Source organism: Vombatus ursinus, unplaced genomic scaffold (assembly GCF_900497805.2).
Source record: "Vombatus ursinus unplaced genomic scaffold, bare-nosed wombat genome assembly UNPS02014813.1, whole genome shotgun sequence".
NCBI classification, from domain to species: Eukaryota; Metazoa; Chordata; class Mammalia; order Diprotodontia; family Vombatidae; genus Vombatus; species Vombatus ursinus.
Genome location: NW_020954591.1, coordinates 21,475,164 through 21,484,816, shown reverse-complemented (window position 1 = coordinate 21,484,816; position 9,653 = coordinate 21,475,164).

Sequence of the window (9,653 nt, the reverse complement as noted above, 5' to 3'; positions counted from 1 at the left end):
CAACCATCAGGAACATAATTGAAGATTTTTCCAAATTGTTATTTAATTCAGAGAAAAGCAGCATTTTCAAGTGCCTAATATGTACAAAGCACTGAATTAGATGCTAAGGATACAGAGACAAAAATTAAGTAGTCTCAGATCTCAAGGAATTTACATTCTACTGTAGTTAGAATCTGTAAGAGTTTAGGCTTCATTACAAAGCCTTCAAAAATCTAGGGTCACCTGCAAACAACAGTGAGATATCTGAGTAGGATTTTTGTGGCCATTCATATAAATATAAATTTAAATGATCTAAATAATTCTGTAAATCAATAGTGAAACTGAGAGAATGTTGGACTTAGAGGAAGATTATTTTACTTTTTAAATATATACACTATGAGTTAGTATAATTATTTTTGTTATATATCTTCAATGGCAAATAAGATGTTCCGTATAAGTGAACTTTAAAGTTGATTTCTTAAGTCCCCAAATCTTTTCAAATTTTTCATGTTTTATTAATTTCACATTTCCTTCCTTGCTTAAAGAACATATTAGATAGGGCAGCTAGGTTGGTGAAATGGATAGAGCACCAGCCCTGGAGTCAGGAGGACCTGAGTTCAAATCTGGCCTCAGATACATGATACTCAACTAGCTGTGTGACCTTGGGCAAGTCACTTAACCCTGATTGCCTTGCCAAAAAAAAAAAAACATATTGGAGAGGATTTAATTTTTTCTGGTTTGACTCAGAGCCACTGTTCCTAACACGTAATATATTTTTTGTTGTCCTAGGCAACTCATTGCTTCCCTCAAGTCCAAGTGGTGTCATGCCACCAGTGGTCACTACAGGGTAGCTTGGCATCAGAGATAGGCAGAAGCAGCCAGTTAAGCCACAATGCAAGGGGTAGGCATGGTGGCCTGAGTTTGGAAAAGGGATCAGGCATGGGAAAATTAACAAAAAGGTAAAAGGAGCATTTCGTTCACAGGTCGCCAGGTTTCAGAAGTCCCAAAATATTGCTCTCTGTCTTTCCATAGCACTGCCCTCTCTCCATTCTCCTACCTATCTGGTCATGCCACAGTGTACTTTGTTGCTCCATTATCCAACTAAATATAGTGATTTCCCAAGGTCTTACCCTCTTCTCCTTTCTCTCTGAGCAATTTCATCAACTCCCATGAGTTCAATTATCATCTCTATGTAGGTGATATCCAGATCTATATATCCTGCACTAGCATGTCTCCTGAGGAACCTGAATATTAATATCGTAAATGCAACATAACCAAAACAGGACTCATCATCTCTCCCTGTGTACTTCATTTCCCTTTTGAACCATCCTTCCAGTTACCCAAGTTCAGTCTTGAGGTCATCCTGGACTCTTTCATCACTTCCCAGATCCAGACACTTGTCAGGTTGTCGATTTTACCTCTGCAACATCTAGCTTCCTTCTCCTTCTCTCTGCTCACACAGGCCCCTGCCTACTTCAGTCCCTCATTCCCTCTTAGCTAGACTGTTGCAACAATTCCCACAATTGGTCCCTCTGCTGCAAGTCTCTCTGCTATCTAATCCATCTTCTACACAGCTGCTAAAACGATATTCCTAAATCACAGTCCTGAATATGTCATTTCTCTACCTCTTATACACTTAGACCTTTTTTACATTTTGGCTCTGATATGTATTTATAGGTTCATTACACATTCCAGTCAGTCAATCAGCTAGAATTTTTTAAGAGCCTACTATGTGCTGGACATGTACCAATTTTTTCATGTACCATATGCCTTCTTTGTTCCAACTAAATTGGTTTACTTGCCATTTCTCTGTAATGAAAATCCAGTGGTGCCTTTGCACTGGCTATGCCCCATGCCTGGGATGTGGTCCCTCTACCTCTTAGAATCCTAGCTTCCTTTAAAGCTCTTTTCAAGTCCTGCCTCCTACATGAAGCCTGGTTCCCCCAAGTTTCTCATATTTCCCCCCACTCAAACTAACTTGTTTTTATTTTGTATTTCCTATTGCCCAGGAATCTTCATCCGTGCCCCATAAAACTCTTGGACAACTGGCCTAATCAGTTTCTCTCTTCATGAATAAAGCTTAGGTAGAGTAATATGTGTGTGTATATATGTGTGTGTGTGTGTAATATATATGTATATATGTAATATATGTGTGTACATGTGTGTAGGGTATGTGCATGTGTGTGTGTGTATATGCATGTGTATGAGTATGTATGCATGTGTATATGTATATATGTGTGTAAATGTGTGTGTGTTATAATGGATAGAGAACTAGCCTCATTCAGTAAGACCTGTGTTTAAGTCTTGCCTCTGATGCATACTGGCTGTGAGACCCTGGACAAGTCACTTAGCTTCTCAGTCTCTAAAACTTTAAGTTTCATACAAGTGACTAGACAAGTGGTAGGTTTTTTTTTCCACTTGGAATTCCCTATATCAATGTAATCATAGATCTAAACAAAGAGAAATGAAATATCTAGGTTTCCCAAAATGTAGGTAATAGAGTATGTAATTCCCTAATAGGCCCTCAGTGTACAATATGAGTATAGAAGATGGCGCAATCTTTATTTCACCCACAACAGAAAATATATAAAATATCAAAGACTTATTAGCGCCTATGAGTAGATATGGAAGAGCAAAACATCAAGTAGCCTAATAGACTCCTCAGACTCTGCTACCTACCCCCAAGAGGTAAAGAAATATTGAGGCTCTTTAATAAACTCTCTCAATTAACTTCTACAGGAAGCCTTTCCTGATTACCCTTAGCTCTACTGCCTTTTCTCTGTTGATCATTTCAATTTAATTCTACATGTAGCTTATTGGTATACATTGTTGTTGTTGTTGTTGTTCTTTCGTTTATGTCTGATTCTTCATAACCCCATGGAAGATAACATATCAATACTGGCCATGGGGTTTTCTTGGCAAAGATACTGGACCGGTTTGCCATTTCCTTCTCCCGTGGATTAAGGCAAACAGAGATTGTGACTTGCCCAGGGTTGCACAAATACTTGTACATAGTTGTTTGCGTGTTCTTTCTCCCATTAGATGTGAGGAACTTGAGAGAAGAAACTGTCTTTTACCTTTCTTTGTATCCCTGGCTCTTAGCACAGTTCCTGGCACATAGTAGGCACTTAATAAATGTATATTGACTGGCTGACTTTCTACTTGCATTTTCTTTTTAAATGTTTTCCTTCTGAACTTAAATATGAAATAAAATAAACATTACCATATACAAAGAACAGAAAAAGATTATACATGAAACCTAATCTCTATTCTATAGTTTATTTTTCTTTTAAAGTATATTATAAATTCAAAATTCAACTTTGAAAGATATACTGCTTGTCTGTGGTTTGTTCCTAGCCTTCTTTTTGCTCTCTTCTGTGCATTAAAAATGCATCGTTGACTCTGTTTTCTTTTCCTTTGTTTTTATTTTGGCAACATTATCTCTAGACCCTCTTTCCGCTTTGCTTCTCACAAATTGAAAAAAAGAAAACAAGACCCTTGTAACAAATTTCCATTGTGAAGCAAAACAAATTTCTACAATGGCTATGCCCTACAAAATGCATGTCTCATTCTACATCTTGAGTCCATCACCTTTCTGTCATGTGGTAGACAACATACTTATAATCAGTCTCCTGGAATTATGATTGGTTATTTCCTCATTAGAGGTTTTAAGTTTTTCAGAGTTGTTTGTCTTTACAATGTTGTTATTATTGAATAAATTGTTCTCCTAGTTCTGCTCCTTTCATTCTGCATTCATTCACTTGCTTCCACTTCTGGAAATCAATCCCTTTTCAACACACTAAATTTATATGTGATCTCTGGTATATAGCCAAATTGTTTTGTTTTGTTTTTTGGCCTAACTGAACGTGGTTCTTTACAACCTTATTAAAATTGGAGAGCCTTTTAGCAAAGTGATTGATTGAGACAATTGGGGTCAGGTGGTTTCAATCCCACCCTTATTTAAGCAATTTGAACTTATCTTGATGTTTGGGGTGAACTGTTGGTCTTCACTTAACTTCTACCAGATTGTTTTCCAGTTTTCCCAGCATTGTTTCTCAAGTAGTGAGTCTTTATCTTAGGAATTGGGATCTTTAGGATTATCTAACACAATGCTGTTATATTCATTTGTTCCTCAAACAATCCACACAACCAGTAACCATTTATTAAGTGTCTAAGAGTTAGGGACACAAAGACAAAAACAAAGCAGCTGTTGCCTTCAAGGGAACCTACATTTTGTCAGAGGAAATAACATTTCTCCATATAAGTACATTCAAAGTATATGCAAAGTAAATACAAATGTAACCCTATGTTACCATAGAGATGAGAGATGCTTAGGTCAATTCCCAGAACTCCATCATTTTGGAACTAGGACTTCTGGATGGGTTTCGTGAAATTTTCTGGGAGAAAGAAGCCAGTAAGAGATGAGTATGCAATGAGTACAATTTCTTGAGTTTGTGGTTGGAGAGTTTGCCCTCCATCTGGGGACCAATTAGGCAGATGCCAAGGTGTTAACGTTTTGTTCTCAGCTTTCTCCTTCTAGACGGCTGTCACTAGCATCATACCATTGTGGCTGCTATAGCCAATGAAAGTATTTGCTGCACTGAGTCAAAGAGTAGTTGAAGAACTAACCCAGGAGTGCCCTCAGAAACAATTTCCTTCTCACCTGCTCCAAGTCTTTGAAAGAAGAGACTCTCATTAATAGAGCTACCACTTCAAGTTTTTTCTTATTTTTCTTCCCATGAGGCAAAAGGAGTCTAAAGCAACAGAAATGCCCGTTTCTGAGGCAGACAGCAGTGCCAAGCACCGGCTGCTTTATATCCAACAAAATGTAACCTTTCCTCTTTTCCTTTCTGTTCTTTCCTTGCTATCATTTATCCCCCTTTATATAAAGAAAACCTAGAGACTCCTTGTCCTGGTTATGTGATCATTACAGGTACCAGATAGAGGTACAGTAAACAGCTTGAATTGCTGTAGAAACTGAAAAACATATCCTGGTTGAGTGTGAGTTTGGGAGAGGCAAGCGGGGTTTGTGGTATTAAACCACATCCAGGGGATCAAAAATACTTTGGAGAAAATTAACAATAGTATTTGCCAAACCAGTTTAAGTTGCTAAGTAGGAGAGTTTGTAAGGGAGGAAAGATTAATAACCTAAAATGGTTCAACATCTATTAGATGTAAGAGAGAGAAAATGGGATTTTATTCATGAGCCACTTTTGCCTGAGTCAATGTCTTCATGAGGATAAGGATTTACACAAGGAGGCACTCATTTGGGTTCCTTTGACCTGAGATAAACTTTACTCAGACCCCAGCCCCAGTGGACTTAACCAAGTAGTCTCTCAACTTTTCAAAGCAAGCCTCCACAGATTCTGCATCTCCTCCTATCATCATTGCCTCCTTATTATGTGAGGAGACGGGTACCATCATACATATATACATATACATACTATCCTACAAATCTTAGTGCGGTTTTAAGCTATTAAAGTATATATTTACACAAAGTAACTGAGGGAGGAGCTATCGAATAATAGCTTAAGCTATTAAATAATAAATATATTTAAATAAATTAAATTAACATAAACATATAAATAGATGTGAAGCAAGTAGATATATAAATAAGTATACGAAATTAAAATGTTAAAGAAGCTATTAAATAATAGCTTGTTAAATATGCTATTAAAACATATAAATATCCATATAAAGTATATATTTACACAAGGTAACTGAGGGAGGAAGAGGCAGTTAGGTGGCTCAGTGGATAGAGTACTGGGCCTGGAATCAGGAAGACCTGAGTTCAAATCTAACCTCACTTACTTACTAGCTGTGTAAGTGACCCTGGCCAAGTCACTTAACCTCTGTTTGCTTTAATCCATCAGAAAAGAAAATGGCAAACCACTCCAGTGTCTTTGTCAAGAAAACCACATGGACAGTATGGTCCTTCAGGTCATAAAGAGTGAGAGACTACTGAACAACTGAGAGAGGGGAAAATACTAGTAGCTAAGGAGGATCCGGAAAGGCCTGATTTAGGAAGCCATACTTGAGCTGAGCTTTGAAGGAAGTTAAGGCTTGTAAAAAAGGCCTGGAGGTGAGGGCAGTCCAGATATGAGAGACAGACAGATAGCAGATGGATTTCCACGTAGAAGGACAGACAGTCTGTAGGAAATGTTGGTTTGGTTAGAACATAGAGCACGTGCTAGCGAAGGAAAGTAATATTTAATAAGCTCCATCGGTAGGCTAGAGCCAGACTATGAAGAGTTTTAAATACCAAGCAGAGCGACTTGTATTTTATCCTAGAAGAAGAGGGAAACACTGGAGTTTCGGGAAGAGGGGAGTAACTGTCAGACGTATTGTTTAGAGCCAAGAAACTCGGCGGATCCAGTGAAGTCAAATAAACACACCTCACTCCTACAAAGTCTCTCCTAACACCTGTCTGGGACAATTGTGAGCAAAGTAGTTATAAAGCAGACCAGCCAATGTGAGTTAACTTTGCCCCTCAGAAGATTGATCCTGGACCCAGATGTGGGCCTTTTGCTCAAGGAGCATATAAAGTCAGCTCTAAACCTCTGGCATTGAATTCTGGAGGACTTAACTGTAATATTTTTTCACTTTCTTGCCAAAGGCTTTTTTTTAACTCTTCTGGTAAACTACTTTTACCTAGGGGTACTTAGCAGTATTTTTTGTTTTATCCTGATTTTTTTTAACATTCACTTTAAAAAATTTTGAGTTCCAAGTTCTCTTCCTCCTTTTTGAAATTTTTTTTAAAATAAATTACTTATTTTTAGTTTTCAACATTCACTCCCATAAGATTTTGAGTTCCAAATTTTCTCTCCATCTCTCCCCTCCCCCACTTCAAGACAGCATGTAAATTGATATAGGCTCAACATATACATTACTATTAAACCTATTTTCACATCAGCCATGTTGTAAAGAAGAATTATAACCAATGGAAGAAACCACGAGAAAGAAGAAATGAAAAAAGGGAGAGAGAGAGAGAGAGAAAGCAAAAATATGCTTCAATCTGTATTCAGACTCCATAGTTCTTTTTCTGAATGTCTTCCCCTCCTTTTAAGCCTTCACCCATCCAATGAGAAGGAAATCAAAATTCTCCTTGTTATGTGAAGTCATGCAAAACATATTTCTATGTTAGCCATGTTTCTCCCCCCCCAAAAGCAAGAAAAATAAAGTAAAAAAACAATATGCTTCAATCTACACTCAGAGTTCATCAGTTCTCTCTCTGGAAGTCGATGGCATTTTTCATCATGAGTCCTTTGGCATTGTCTTGGATCATTTTTAACAGTGTTTTTAATAAAGGAATTGATCACTTGACTCCTTGGGCACCTAGTGATCCACTGCAACAAAAGTTTAACCACTACTGCAACACCTATGCTTTAGGAATATCACTTGGGCAGTTGTGTGGAAGATGCATTAGGGAAGGGAGAGATCAGAGGCAAGGAGATCAGTTAGGATACTATTGCAGCCATCCAGCTGAGAAATGATGAAGGACAGGAGGACTTATGCAAGATATACTGTGGAAGTAAATCCAATGACTTGGCAACTGATTGGATCTGTGTTAGACCTGGAATCATGAACTTAATTTGAATCCTTCTGTAGACATGTAACTAGTTGTATGATACAGGGCAAGTCATTTAACCTCTTTTTGACTCAGTTTCCTCATTTTAAAAAAGGGAATAATAATAGCCCCTATATCACATGGTTGTAGTGAGGATCAATTGATACGAGTCAGTCAGTAAGCATTTACTAAGAGCCTACTGCGTGCCAAGAACTGTGCTAAGTGCTGGGCATTATGCTAAGAGAACATATGCAAAGTGCTTTGCAAACCTTGAAGTCTTATATAAATTATTTGGGTCAAAGATAACTTTAAATTTTAAAATCTGGGCTCCTAAAAAGATGCTGGAGCCCTCAATGCAGTAAGCACCAAATAAATGTTTGTTGATTGATTTACCCTTGGTCATCTAGCCTTGGCTGGACCTCCAGTAGAAGGAAATCATCTGCTTCCCAGAGAAAAGGAGGAAGGGAGGAAAGGGACATTTCATTTCCCATCCAACTACACTCATTTTGGATTTCTTTGACTTCTCCTCCATCTCCTCCATGCCTACACAGGGACTGTATTTCCATATTTATAACCCCAGCTGTTAGCCCAGTGCCTGGCCCATAGTAAGCACTTGACTACCCAACTTCAGTCTCTCTCTTGCTTTTTTTTTAGTGCTTTTTAAATTTATTTTTAGTTTTCAGCATTCATTTTTATAAGATTTTGAGTTCCAGATTTCCCCCTCCAACCTCCCCAAGACAGAATGCAATCTGATATAGACTACACATGTATAATCATATTAAACATATTTCCACATTAGTCATGTTGTGAAAGAAGAATCAAAACAAAAGGGAAAAACCATGAGAAAGAAAAAAAAGAGAAAGAAAATAGTACGCTTTGATCTGCATTCAGACTCCATAGTTCTTTCTCTGGATGTGGATAACCTTTTCCATCATGAGTCATTTGGAATTGGCTTAGGTCATTGTATTGCTAAGTCTATCAAAGATGGTCATCACACAATGCTGTTGTCACCGTGTACAACATTTTCCTGGTTCTGTTCACTTCACTCAGCATCGGTTCATGTAAGTCTTTCCAGGTTTTTCTGAAATCTCCTTGATCATCTTTTTTTTTTTTTTTAGAATTGTATTGGGATGACACAACTTTAATATCAATATGAAAGGTATTCAATTGTCCAAGTGCTGAGTATTTTGCAGTCATTATAAGTATTTCCTTTATTTTGTAAAGAGGAAAAATAATGTGCATTTCTCTGCATTCTTATTTTTCTCATTTCTTCTCCATTTGCTTTTCTTTCCTACAGGTTTTCTTTGTTTATTCCTTAATTTCTTTCTCTTTTCACCTCCCAAAGGCATCCTTTACCCTCTCCACTTTCTTTTTTTCCCCTCTATTTTACACATTATAATTTATTTATTTTTTGTTTTCAACATTCACTTCCTCATGATTTTGAGTTCCAAATTTTCTCTCCATCTCTACCCTCCCTCCACCCCAAGATGATGTGCATTCTGAATATCCCTTTCCCTGATCTGTCCCTCCTCCTATCACCCCCCCTTCTCTTATCCCCTTCCCCTTCTATTTTCCTGTAGCACAGGGTAGATTTCTATACCCCATTGTCTGTATATCTTATTTCCCAGTTGCATGTAAAAACATTTTTTTAACATGCATTTTTAAAACTTTGGGTTCCAAATTTTCTCCCTTCCTCCCTCCTCACCCACCCTCATTGAGAAGGCAAACAACTCGATACAGGTTATACATGTGTAGTAATGCAAAACACTTCCATAATAGCCATGTTGTGAAAATGAACTATATTTCCCTTCATCCTATCCCACCCCCCATTTATTCTATTCTCTCCTTTGACTCTGTCTCTCCTCAAAAGTGTTTGCTTCTGATTATCCCCTCCCCCAATCTGTTCTCCCTTCTATCATTCCCCCCCCATTTTATCTCCTTCCCCCTTATTTTCCTGTAGGGCAAGATAGATTTCCATACCAAATTGAATGTGTATTTATTCCCTCCTTAAGCCAAATCGGATGAGAATAAGATTCATTCATTCCCTCTCACCTCTCCACTACTCCCCTCCATGGTAAAAGCTTTTTCTTCCCTCTCTTATATGAGA